Here is a 13,282-nt window from a genome sequence, read left to right as displayed (position 1 = left end):
ATTAATAGACCAGAGAGTTTAAAAAGTGGGAAAGATCCAGAAGACATTCAGTTGGTTGCTTATCAGAGAGACTTTTCTAATTTTTCTTCTGTATCAAAGCCTCTCTGTATTTTTCCATGGCTTTTGGACAAATAGGAAACAACAACAAAAAAAGACAATTAATTTTCATTGGTGTTTCCAGACAAGAAAATCTCCATTTATGACATTACTAGACAGATAAATTATATCAGGAATGTGAAGATGGCCAGTAACTTGGATGTGAAGTACAAGAAAAAAGATCTTTATTTTAAAGATATTATGTAAAAAAAAGGATAGCTCAAACTCTGGCTTGTAGGCCAAATGAAGGCCATGAAGCCACCACATCTGGCCCATAGGGCTCCCCACAGGTCTGGAAATTTGCGGGGGGAGGAAGCAGCAGCCATTAATATAGCCAGCCCATGGGCTGCCAAATTGCCAACCTCTATGTACCCATCAGGAGCCAGGCCTGCAGGTCCAGCCAGGCTAAACTCCCTTTCCCCTCTGCAGGGTCAAGGGAAGCTCCCTTCCACCCCTGTGAGGCCAAGCTGCCCCCCTGACCCCCTCTGCATGGCCAGATGGTGGCTGTCATGCCAGCCCTGGATCAGAAACCATCCAACCTGTAATCAAACCAGGCACTACCCATTCAGTCTGTAGGGGAAAAAGGTTGAACACCACTGAACTATCACATTTGACCCAGCTTTTTAATGTTAGTAACTAGAGCAGACTTATAGCACCTTATCAGCGAATAACAAAAATATTGTTCAGTCTGAGCTAGCTGTTGGAAACAAAGTTACCATGTGACAGATGTACTGTCAGATGGATTTTCAGTTTGTATCCGAAAGCTTGCAAAGAACAATTTTGCCAACTATGTAGTTGGTCTAATAAAAGATATCACATTTACCCAAAGAACTTTGACCATCTGACGAAGACACTTGACCCAACAGTTAATGAGATTCTGTTGCTGCGTCCAGCATTGTAACTGTCAGTATTGCATTTTGGTACTGGAAGGGTCAAATTATTTATCTTTTCCAAAAGAATCGTTAGGAAAAGACAGTCAAGATGCAACACTCAAGGTGAGACACCTCCAGCTTTAACCTTGGTAGTGACTGCCCGAGGCCTGTGCTTTGGAAGTGTTTCATCCAGGGTTTTAAAGATCCGAAGGGATCGCTAGGATCTTCTAATTTATATACTGCAAGCCAAAGAATGTCACCCAATAGTCCTTTGTGCCCTTAGTCTGCATTCCCTCTGAGATCCATTTGCCCACTGCAGCTGCCAGCAAGGTCAATGGGAAGAGTTCCCTGGCATTTTCGTTACCAAACTCTGCCCCCTTGAGAAGTGACTGTTCTGTACCAGTTCTGGGATCTCATGGCCCTTATCTCAGTCCAGCATAAAATTCACTGGGCCCACACCTACCCCAATGTAATACATTTACATCAGGAAGTGTTTCCTGTTATGTCCTTGGCACTCTTTTTCACCTGAGTCAAAGTTCTTGGCAAATATTTCCTGAGTCCCACACCATCATCCCCATTTGCAGATGTGAAAACAGGCTCTAGAAGGAAAAGAGACTGGACCAAATCCACTATCAAGTAAGTGGCAGAGATGGGGATAGGACTTGGGAGTCTGGGCTTACTACATCCTAGGTGCATCTACACATGCGTGATCTAGCTGAGGATTGTCCTGCTTTGAGCAGGGGTTGGACTATATGACCTTCTGAGGTCCCTCCTGACCCTAACTTTCTATGATTGTAATGCACAGTAATAAACTCTGCCGCATATTGCCAGTACATACAGTAGGGCAGGGAGTGGACAGCTTTCCAGAGGTTCCACTTGCCCTGCAGATAGCAAGAAGCAGCACTGAGCCCTATGCAGACTACCAGTCTTAGCAGTGAGCCTTGTAGCCCTAGGACATGGCCTGGTGAATGGCAGGAGTCTCCCTCAGACAGCATTAATGGTGCTGAATTCCAAAGGGCTCCCCTGCCACCATTGCCCTTGAGGCGATGGCTGCACAGGTCACTGCTGGGCCACCTCTGCCATATTGTTGCTTGGCTCCTGGAAGAGAGGCCAGTTTGAGGCTACATGGACCAGAAGGGCAATGGTTAGCATGAGCTGGGGTTGGGGGGGAAGCCAAAGGGAGAAAGAAATGGGAAATGGCTCAGAGGGAAGGAGAAAGAGAACATAAGCTTTACCAGACCCAGCAACTCAGAGGCCTTTTCCTTAGAGTCCTGCTGAGCTCATAGCCCAGATGAGATCTAGTAGTGGCAAATTCCACTAGCTGACTATGCATCACATGGAGAGGCTTCCTTTTTTGTCACCTCTCAGTGTGTTGTCTCTGTTTCATTGCCTATCTCCAGTATTATGTGGCAGGGTAAGTGAGAATGTTGAATCAACCTTCCCAACAGGATGGAGGGAGAGAGAAGTCAATCCTCCTACCATAGGCCCATGTCTCCATTTGCAGCTCATATTGTGTGCCCTCCCCTCCTTGTCCTGGAATGGCTTGTGGTTGCAGCTCAGGTCCCAGGTACATCCAAAGGAAAACCGCTGTGCTGTTGTATGGATCACACACAACCTAACCTTGCATTGCCAGCAATGAAATAAGAAATGCAGGGGTCTCCTTACTGTTACTGGCCTGGACAGCCCAGCCAGTCTCCCACCGTGCAACTATGGAGCTGAGGAGCAGGGAATGGCCTTGCAGGACCCCCTGCCTTGCACAGACACAAACATTGTGCTCAGGCCTTCACTCACCTGCCCCTTTCCTGGCAGGGCAGCTAGGAGTCATGCTTTTCCCTGTGTTCCCTCCCAGAGAAAGCAATGGCTCACTCTGTCCTCAGAGGCAGATTGCCCCACTGAAAACAAACACTCCAGCTATTTACAGCATGTGCACAAGAAAGGCCCAGGCCCTAGCCCAAGGAGGGAATGGAGGTGGTTCCCAGGGCCACAGATCTTTGTTCTTCAACCGTTCCTATACATTTCAGGAAGTGATGGCAAAATGGCAGCAAAAAGCCCTCTGTCTGGCGCTCCCCGGCAGGGAACGTCTGTTTGCAATTACTTGCTCTTTTGAAAGCCTCGACCTTTCACTGTTAATTTTGTTCAGATCAATACTTTTTAGAGGGGATGGTGGTTGTTTTATTATGTTTCTGTGAATTTTTCCCTCTTTCTTTATTACAAAACAAACTATGACAATGGCATTTGCAAGGTCAGGAGTGAAATCCAGTGCTCTTATTTGAATTTTTGGAGGAAGACGGTTGGAGAGACGTGAGGCAGAGGGACTTCCCCTCCCTTTCTTCAGAAGGTGATTTATTTTTCATGAACTATGTTTAGGCAGTATTGGCAGAACCCAAAACTGCTGAGTTCTGTTAAATAAATATTGGGGGTTTTTTTAAATGGAGAACAGGATTAGTAAGTGAACAGTAAATAATATTTTGGTTTAACATACCTGATGGTTTCCATTCCAAGTTTTCCTCATTGGAGTACTGAATATGACCTGGAGGATATGTGTTGATGGTCCTAGAGAGACACCAGTCAGATTTGGGAAATTACTTCTTCTCACGGAGAAAACGAAAAATGAGGTTTGATTTTCTTTTTACTATTGCTTTGCTTCAAAAGTATTGCCTTATAATTTAACACATCTGAATTTTTTCTATGCAGGAAACATGTTGCTTCGGTTTTAGTCAATGAGTGAAAACTTCTAAATAATCTAAAGGGTTACCATAGGTGTAATGAGACCACCCGGGTGGTTGATGTGCTTCTTGGAAAGCCGTCGAAACATTATAGAATGGTCCATGAGATGAAAGGAATATGGCAATGCGGCCATTGGCAGTTGGATAGAGGTACTGAATAGTGGGTGGTATCAATACTGATTAAATGGGTGGAGTTATGAACTGATGAGGGAAAAGGCTCTAGTCATTAACAAAATCTTGAAGGTGGGTTCTTGGCCATCTGCCGGTTCTGTATGACACTGACTGGCCTATCCTATTCAAAATCTATTCAGCATTGAATTCACCAAGGGCTAAATTTTAGCCCCAGAGAAGTTGATGAGAGTTTTGCCATTGACTTGAGTGGGATCAGGATTTCAGTGCAGGTAGTTATTTCCCACTGGCATAGTGAAACCTTCTGAACAGAATTGTAGGTGGTTGATTATTATTTAGTGATTATCAGACATTACTGTATGAATTTAACTGACTGAACACATTTAAAATTGCAGTAAGCAACACCAAGTGAGTGACTGGGAAAATTCAAATTGTGAAATAATAATTCGTCTACAATGCAAACATTGTTAGTCATCGTTAAGCAGCAAGAGAGAAAGGAAAGAGGGAAAGGAGTTATCCCCAGCTCAAAAGGTGCAGAAAATATATTGCTTCAAATTCTTCAAATCCAGATGTTCCACCCAAAGAAACTCTGTCCAGTGAAGTGAAGAAAGCAGAACATAAAGGACTGTGAGGGACATACTCTTAATGCCATTATCATTGTCATCGTCAAAATACAGCTGCCATGGTCACAGTTACAGGCCTTTCAGGTGCTCTTCTACATCAGCTGACCCTGTTTCTTACGGGCAAAAGCCAGTGAAGCTCTATTGGTGACAAAAATGAAGATTTATCTTTAAGCAGGCTCTTGAAGCACTACCTCCAGCGTGGTCCTGGCTAAGCAATTTAAAGAAACCATCAAAGCACTTTGCTCTTGAACATTCTCCTCCAGATAGAGTTAAGCTCTTATCAGCCCACCACCAGGCGCTGCAGGGAAAAAAAATAGGACAATATGAAAGGGGCAAATAGAAGAACTAACACTGACTTTAAAATAAGATGGTTGGTCATATCTGAGATATGAACTCATACGGCCTAAGAGCAGCCAGGCAGGGAAAATGTATTCCTGTTTAATGATACTGATTCAATACCTGAAAAGAAACAAGTGCCATATACTGAGTCGAAGTTGCCGATGATCCTGCCCAAGAAAGGGGAGAAGGGTCTCTCAATCACATGTTTAAACAGAAAGTGAAGTGGCAAAGATTAGGGAACTTCTTTCTAAACTCTTGGTTTGACTCACTGATCTTGAGCCTTAAAACTCGCCAAGAAAGAAATAAAAGCAAACAGAAGCCTAAAGTACTCTAAGGAAGTTCAAAAATTCCTCCAAAACCACCACTGGCCTTACCACTGGTTGACTGAAAAAAGGAGGATTGATGCCCCGGCTTTCTGAAGACGCTTGGTGGAACTCTGGGGAAGGCATTTGCATCCAGCTGCCACAAGTATGTTGAAATTTGCACTGAGCACAAGGAGGACTTTGATCAAAGCACAGCAGTCAAACTTAAGAAAAGTCCCCAGCTGCTCCTCCCACAGTACAGTCTGAAAGAGGGGTGTGACTGCAGCACTGTATCCCCTCTAGATCTGCCCCTTTCATGACATGGTAGCACAACACAGTAATCCCTTAGAAAAACACTGCCAGCCACATACTGGGACAGTGGATCTGTGGTCCATTCTCCCACAGCCTCCTGTGGGCTGTCCTTGTGAAGGGTCAGTGTTACTAAAGCTTCATTGCATTTTTTTCAGTGCATTTTATTAATACCTTCATGGCACACCTTCAGGACAGTGTCATGTTTAGTTAACTTGGGATGCAAGGGGCAATGGGAAAGCCAGGGACCTTCATGGCTGTTTGTCAGGCAGTCCTACTCCACCTGATCTACAGAGTTGATGCTGGGAAAGTTACATTCAGGTCCAACTACTATGGGACATAATGAGAATATGCCCTATATGGACTTGGAATGTCTATCTGCTCCCATACACAATCATCTCTCTGCGTCCTTGAACATCTGGCTAACTAATGAACATCTGGCAAGCTAGCTATTGCATTTTGAAAGTGTTGATTACTTATGCAATGACCTCCTGGTCTGTCATGGTGCAACATTTGCTTTATTTGGTCTTATTCTCCCACTGTCTCTTATTGGCCCAAGCAAGGCTGTCTCGGGGACAGCCTGAGACAGCAAGGCCAGTGTCCAGGGGCAGAGAGAACAAACTGTTGGGTCCATGTAGAAGCTAGGACTTCAGAGGAAGAAGTAGGTTGGAGATGGAGGTGTGTGAAGAAACAAGTGACGGAGAGCAGGTAAGGTCACTAAAGCCAGGAAAGGACTTGGGAGAGCTTGTTGATTCAGACTGTGGCCTTGAACTTGCTCTCCCATATCCCAGGTGAATGTCCTTGTCATGAGACTATACAGTATTCCAGGGTGTGGGCTCTCAGTTCCTTCACATCCAGCGACTTTAACATGGATCTCCCACATTCTGGGTCTGTGTCTTAACGCCTGAGCCACAAAGTCAATAGGGTCTTTCTCTTGCCCAGGGGAAGCCTGGGTTGGTTATAGCACAGGGTTAACTCTGCAGTGAGGCATACTCCAGGAATCTGCAGCCACCCCGAGACTGGGTGAGTCTGTCTGCCCCTCACCTCTGTCACTGATCTGTCTTGGTGATACACAAATCTGCTTTCCTTTCTGGACCAGAGGTACCAGGCTATGTGTGTGCAGTTGCTTTCAGTGCATCCATCCTGGAGAAAGACTTTCTAGCTGGTTGTATAAGAGAGCAATCCAAGGCTCCCGGCTCCAGGCATGTATGATCTCCCTGCTGCTACCTGGGGCTTGTCTGGCTGATGGACAGATGGTGGGTGCATTGGCTCTGAGCAAGGTCCTGCATTCCTTTGACTGTAGTAGTCCTGCTGATGTCCAGAGCAGATCCAACTTTCTACATACACTCCATAGGAAACAGGACTGGCAGAGCCCAGTCCTTGTATTGGGAGGAGCCCAGCTCCAGTCTCTGGCTGTGGGAGGGAGAATGCAATGTCATGATGAGAGAAGGGAAAACCAAAACCCTGGCATTCAAGGTAGTCAGTCTGAAAGATAATATGAGTGAGACCTGAGACAGCTCCGGGAGAGAGCAGGGTCCTGTTCTGGGCTGTAGTTTCATGTCACCTCTCCTGGGTTAGCTGGTGTGTGAGGAAGGGAGAAGGCTGGGACTGGCTATGAAGTACTGAAACATACCAGCAAAAGTGGGCCAGTGCCAGATGTGAACCCTGGCACTCCCAGCTGCTTAGTGCTTGGCAGGGCAGGGATCCATCTCTGCAGCGAAGCCCTAGCCCCACCAGGCTGGTCCATCCACACCATGAAGCATCCCACACAACTCAGGATACTGGTGAGGCCTGTTCCTGTGGAATAGGGAGTGCTTGTGTGATTCCAGCCTAGTGCACACAGCTAGCTGAAGAGCTACAGAAATGGTGCTTGTGATGCCAGCTGGATGTAGCTGATGCCAATGTGATGTAGCCTTCCCATCCCAGGGACAGCTGCTGTTTGATGACTGCCGGAGGCATCGTGGCCCCTGGGAGGCACCACCAGCTAGGACTACAACCAGAGAAACAGTAGTGACTCCAAGCCAGCTCAACCCCCTGGGCTTTAATCTGGGGTGCAGACTGAATGGGAAGCAGGTTGATCTTGCACTCGGGGAGCAGGGGAAAGGAGCACTGAGTGATGTTAGTAGATCTCACCCTGAATGCCACTGGGAGAGGAGAGCAGATCCTGTACTGTGGAGGGAGCAGACTAGATCTTGCTGTGTGAGAGGGGAGTGGATCCTGACTGAGGGAGCAGATCCAACATGACATGCCAGTGTTATGTGTTAGGAGGCAGTGCCCACATGGATCCATCTCCTTGTTTATCCATCCCAGGGTGCAGGATCTATTCACCCCCGTCCTCCTTTTTCAAGTGCCTCTAAGATGGGATGGGATGGAGGGGGAGAGGATATGACCCTGTACCACGTGTGAATAGAGTCTGTGCTCCAATGCAGTGGCTGACAGAGCGGGGTAAGGGGACAGATGCTACCAGCAGGGCTAGGCAATGGCACATCCTAGTTTCTCTCAGGGTTGCTCCTGAGCATCTACTTCCAGGGCCTAGCCGTGAGCACAGAACCCAGGATTCCAGCCACGGAGACATGAGGTTTCCCTAGGAGTGGGGAGGGGGAGAAATGCGGACTCTTTGGGGTGAGCTGGGAGGGGATTCTCTGCAGTGGGAGGCTTGGCCACAGTATCTGCCCTGCAAGGCTCCAGGCTAGCCTGTGTTTTTCTCTGTGTTTATTTATTTATATGGGAGAATGTAATAAAACTCCAGCAGGAAATGGAGGCGATTCCCTGACATTCCCCGAAAGCTGGGCCTGGAAAGGGGTGAACAAGGAGAGGCATTGTGCAGAGGAAAGCTAGCCTGCCTGCCAGGACTGGGTCCTTGTGCTGGGCCAGGCTGGTGGGGGGGAGCATGGGGGGCAGGCAAAGAAAGAGCAAACTGTGCTGCACACACCAGGGCCTGCTGCTGCCAGTGCTGAAGGCTCAGGGGCCAGGGCCAGAGCGTGCTTCTCAGCCTGCCCTCCCACCCCGCTCCTGCTGCTGACACTGGTACAGCCGCCATATCCAAGCAAAACACAGCGGGTAGGAGGGTTGGGAATGAAAGGGCTTCTGTGCTGGGAGCTGAGTGAGACACTGGAGGACTTGGCATGTCACAAAGATGGGGAATGGAGGAGACTCCCATCAGGGAACCTGTCACAAACAAGCTGACCTTCAGCACTGTGCTGGGCAAAAGAAGTACAGGGGTTTGAGAGGAGGGGGTGAGGTTTGAGGGGAAGGAGTGAGCTGTGCCAGGAAGCCACATGCCAGGTCAAGTGAAGAGCTCCCTGAGGGCTGTTATGGGATAGGGTGCCCCAGATCCCCAGTGCTCTTTCCTGCCCAGGGTAGGGGGTCAGACTCAACAACCTACTGAGGTCCCTTCTGACCCTATCATCTATGAATCTGTGTGAGAGTTATTTTGCCACACCAGGTCTCCAGCTGCTGTGCTCTGGTTCTCCCTGCAGTCTTAGGGGAGCGGGAAGTTTCTGCTGAAACAGATAACCAGCCAGCCACTTACTCTGAATCCTAAAGAGGACAGTTTCAACACCTCACTGAGATGAACATGAGTCCTTCCTCTGCCCAGTTGTGCTGGTGGCTAAGCCAGACAGCAGACTGCGGGGGCACAGGAAGACAGGTGAAACCAAAAGAGCATAACACTACTTTTGCTTTCCGAGAATCCTCCAGTCCTGCTGGAACCAGAGGTGGACAGGTTTCTGCTACAGTGAATGGAAAGGGAATGCTGTACTGATGCTGCTTGATATGGAAAGATTGTGTGGATCTCCAAGCTCAGCATATATAGGCAAGGCTGCCTGTTGTCAGCATACAGGTGTCTCCAAGTTCTGGTCTAATGATGTGCTCTTGGAACGGACTGCTGGTTATGCCACAGCCTAGGTGGGAGGTTAGAAAGTTGGGTTCATACACAAATAGTGTCATTTGCATAGTTGATGCTTCGCTTCCTTTACATCAATCACCAATGATAGCCAATATGATTATTACCATAACTGGAGTGTGGAAGGAGCTTCAGGAGCATAGGAACTGTCTGCTCCTGGCCTGCTCAGCTATATTCTGGGCTGGGTAGGAGTTAGCTCAGGGGTGAGCAAACTGCAGCCCGCGAGCCGGATGCAGCCCGCCAGGCCATTCTATCCAGCCCACGGAGCCCCTAAAAAATTTAGAAAAATAATATTTATCTGCCCCTGGGCTGCCTGTCACGTGGCCCTTGACGGCCTGCCAAAACTCAGTAAGCGGCCCTCCACCCAAAATAATTGCCCGCCCCTGAGTTAGCTGCTTTCTGCCCTGAGCTGAGGGATGCTGTTGCTGGCTGTGGATCCCAGCAGGGGCAGAAAGGGGCTCTGGTGGCTGTTCCCTGATTACCATTCACTAGCTTCTGTGGCAGGGAAAGGTGGCAAGAGCTCACAGCTCTAGTCCAGAAACAGTGAGGCTCCCTGCCCAGGGTAGTATGTCCCTGCTGTAATCTGGATACATGCTTTGGGTCTCATGAGGCTCTGGTAGGAACCTGTGTCCATCCATAATGCTGACAAGAAAGTGTGTCAGCTGGAAATGTATGAGTCCCCATGAGGGGTATCAAGCCTTGCAGCTCTGTCACTGTAGAAGCCCCTTCGTCGAGACACGCTTCCACACTGCCCACATTCACAGCCCTGAAGATATCACTCTAATGAAGTCTGTGTGTGGCAAGGAGAGGGTTGGGGGTGGTAGGGCAGTCCCCATTCTTCCCCCCAGGATTTAAGCCAGAGCACCTGCGGGCAGGGGTTGGGCGCTCTCTTTTGTTGCTGGTAGATGACCACTCCACCCACCCTGCTCATCACCACTTGGGGCAACAGTCACACCTTGGCCCTGGGGCAAAGGCAGTGGGCCCCCAAGGCAGAGGGGAGCAGCCTTTGGTTGAAGGCTCCCTCAGTGCTCCCCACAGCCCCAGGGTGATGCATGTTCCAGGGCTGCTGAGAAGGCTATAAACAGCCTGTCGTGTTGCCCAGGCCCCCCCTACCATGGGGAACTAAAAGTATTGCAGGACAGGTGGGAACCGGAAAGGGAGCAGCAGTGGGGAGGTGCTGAAGGTGGCTCTCCCTGCCCAGCTCTCCCAGTCCTTCCTTCTCAAGCCCACACAGCTCCCAGCTGCTTCTCTCCCAGTAGAGTTTGCATCATTCCTGCCAGCTTCTCGGTATAGAGCCCCTCCCATCTCCACCCCTCATTATGAACCTCCCCAGCCATTGCCTCCAGCCCTCTCAGTACACAGCTTCCCACCAACTGCCCCAACCCCTCAGCAGAAAGCTCAATACCTTCCAGTGGCATTGGTCTGAGCTCAGTATAGCTGTTGCCCTGCTCCTGATTACAGCAGCCCAGAGCCCAAAGGCAGGAGGGTAGCACAGTATAGATGAAGGTGCTCTTTGGCTCCCTCCAGGGAATTCCCAGCACTGAGGCAGGAGGTTTGGTAACTTTGAGCCTGATCCTTCCTGCACATGATCCTCAAACCAAGCAGCCACTGGTAGCTAGCAGCCAGCAGGAGCTCACATGGGGAAGGGACACCAGGGTCCTGAAGCAATTAGTTTTGGGCAGCAGGAGCTCTTCCTGCTCTCAAAGAACACAGACCTCCCAGCAATGGGGGGCCCTGATAACTTAGCCTGGGTTTTGCCATATATCTGCTTTACAGTTGCAGTTGGAGGCACAACCATGAATTGCTTGATGTTGGTGCTTGTCAAACTGATCTATAAGGTTGCATTAACATGCTTTTCAGGTTCTCATTAATTTATTGCTATTGCCACCTAAATAGGGTAGTTGGAAATGTTAATTTTTTTAGCAGAATTTTGTCCTTCCCCTTTGATATTTTATAAAGCTGATGCTCCTTATGATATGGCATGGCTACAGTATAACACATTGATGCTGACTAGTGGGATCTTGCCAGCTCTCAGGATTTGTGCGGCCTATCCTGAGGTATGGCAAGAGCTTTTACTTGGAAGCAAACTGTCCCAGTGTCCCAGTTCCTGGACACCCAGAAGGACAAACCTGTGATCACTTCCATCATATAGCAGCCACAGAAAGGAAAACAGAAGAATCTGCAAACCGTTCCAGTTCTCCAAAGTCCAGATCACACACCTGATAAACATCCCAGCAGGCCTCTGTTTGCCTTCAAGCCTTGTGGAAAAGCCTGGTTCTCCACTGAGATGTCCCGGTGCTGGATGACTCGCGCCTCCCGAGTCTGGGGGAACACCAGATCGCTAACGGGGGCGGGAATCCCCCAGTGCACTTCTGCCAGCACTTCCGGTTTTGCAGCTGGCACTTCCAGGAGGTGCATGGCTGATCTCAGGGGGTGCACAAGCACCCCCATGCGTTGCCAATGCCACTGCACCTGGATATTCCCCATTTCATGTTGTCAGCGGAGCTGCTGTTGAAAGGGTTAAGCTCACAGATCTCCTCTCCCTCTCTCCCCCTTCCTTATAATTTAGCCAGCTGGGGGTAAAAAGGTCAAGGCCTACAGCTGGAGCTGATCATTCACAGAACCACAGAAATTAGAGAGGGAAATGTCTCATTATCAGAGGTTGCAGCAAGTCTACCCTCCAGGGGACAGTCCCCTCCTACTAATTCTCTATGCTTTGCCCAGTCCGGGTCCCCAAATCAAAGTGATGAAGCTTCTGTCTCTTATTCTGGAAATATCTTTACTCAGAAATGAGGCAACGAAGCTGCCCTGAGGTGGCCTCCTGTAGCCACTCCCAACATCTCCATCTCTGGGGGTCTGCACAAAGTTGGTCGGCGTGCCCCCAGGGCAGGTTTCCAGCTTTGGTGCATGCCGAGGTGGGTATGCTTGAGAGTGGCACCCTGGGGACAGCAGGAGAATCCTTAGCAACCTTAGCAAGAGTCCAAGAGCTGACTGGGCTACAATGAGGGTGCATCCCACTCAATCTGACAGGGAGCTCCCCAAGGCAAAGGGAGACTCTGGACTCGCAAGGTTTTGAGGGTGGATATGTTCACTGGTCACATTCAGCTGTAAGAGTACTGAATGACTGCCACATGGCATGGTGCCGTTCCATGGCCCTACCCACCATCACCCCACACCAGCAGCAGCCAGAGTCAGAGATGGGTCAAAAATGGCTCCCTTGGTCAGCCTGGAGAGTTCTTTCTAATCCACTGGGTCAGTCAAAAACATAGAACCTCCTTTCCCGTGACATAACTTCTGATCTGGGCTGCACGTGGAGCTAGGCCCTGTTGTAGCTGTCATTCAAGGGAGTTTTCCCATCATCTCCCATAGCAGTAGGGTAGGACATTCAGGTTGTGCCTTGGCCAGGCAGGCACATGATGTACACTGATGTACATGATGTGACTGTGACGCAGGCCCGTTCCTGGGCACTGAGCTAGCCCACAGTGCGATGCCCACCCAGCAGAAAGCTCCAGCAGGGAAAAGACTTCACATGGAAGGAGGGGGAGGCTGTGGGGGGCCTGGGGGCATGTGAGCACTGTGGCTTCACAGTTGATACCTGGGTTTACAGGAATCCAGGCAGGGGCAGGAGCTGGCAAGGGCTAAGGAGCCTTCAAACAGAGAGGTGACATAAGCTAGTCTCAGTGTAAAGGAGCAATGGGCCTTGGGGGGCAGGGAGAGGAGAGACCTGGAGTCCATAGTCCAGGGTGGGCAATTATATTTGGGCTGGAGGGCCACTTAGGGAGTTTTGGTGAGCTGTCACGGATCAGGTCAGGTCTGCCCCCCAGCCCTGGGCCACAACAGCTCTCCAAAACTCCCTAAGTGGCTCTGCCCCACACTCGGCTGGGTGGCTGGGATGGGGGCATGGGTGGACAGGAAGTGGCATCTGGGTGTGGGATGGGTGGGCAGAGCTGGAGCTGGGATTGGGATTGCTGGGCAGTGACAG

At 49.5% G+C, this 13,282-nt stretch overlaps 1 long non-coding RNA gene across 1 annotated transcript; it reads left to right on the top strand.

Moving 5' to 3' along the window:
• The first annotated feature begins 3,209 nt into the window (after positions 1-3,209).
• LOC149853999 (uncharacterized) lies at positions 3,210-6,998 on the top strand. Its single transcript, XR_016439011.1, has 3 exons — positions 3,210-3,306; positions 3,471-3,583; positions 4,219-6,998. It is a non-coding gene; the product is annotated as an uncharacterized LOC149853999 (long non-coding RNA).
• The last annotated feature ends 6,284 nt before the right edge of the window (positions 6,999-13,282 follow it).

The sequence above is a fragment of the Crocodylus siamensis genome, chromosome 13 (assembly GCF_052110815.1).
Source record: "Crocodylus siamensis isolate JL-2025a chromosome 13, ASM5211081v1, whole genome shotgun sequence".
Lineage (NCBI taxonomy): Eukaryota > Metazoa > Chordata > Crocodylia > Crocodylidae > Crocodylus > Crocodylus siamensis.
The sequence above is the reverse complement of the archived record's forward strand: the minus strand, read 5'-3'. Positions and strand labels throughout refer to the sequence as shown.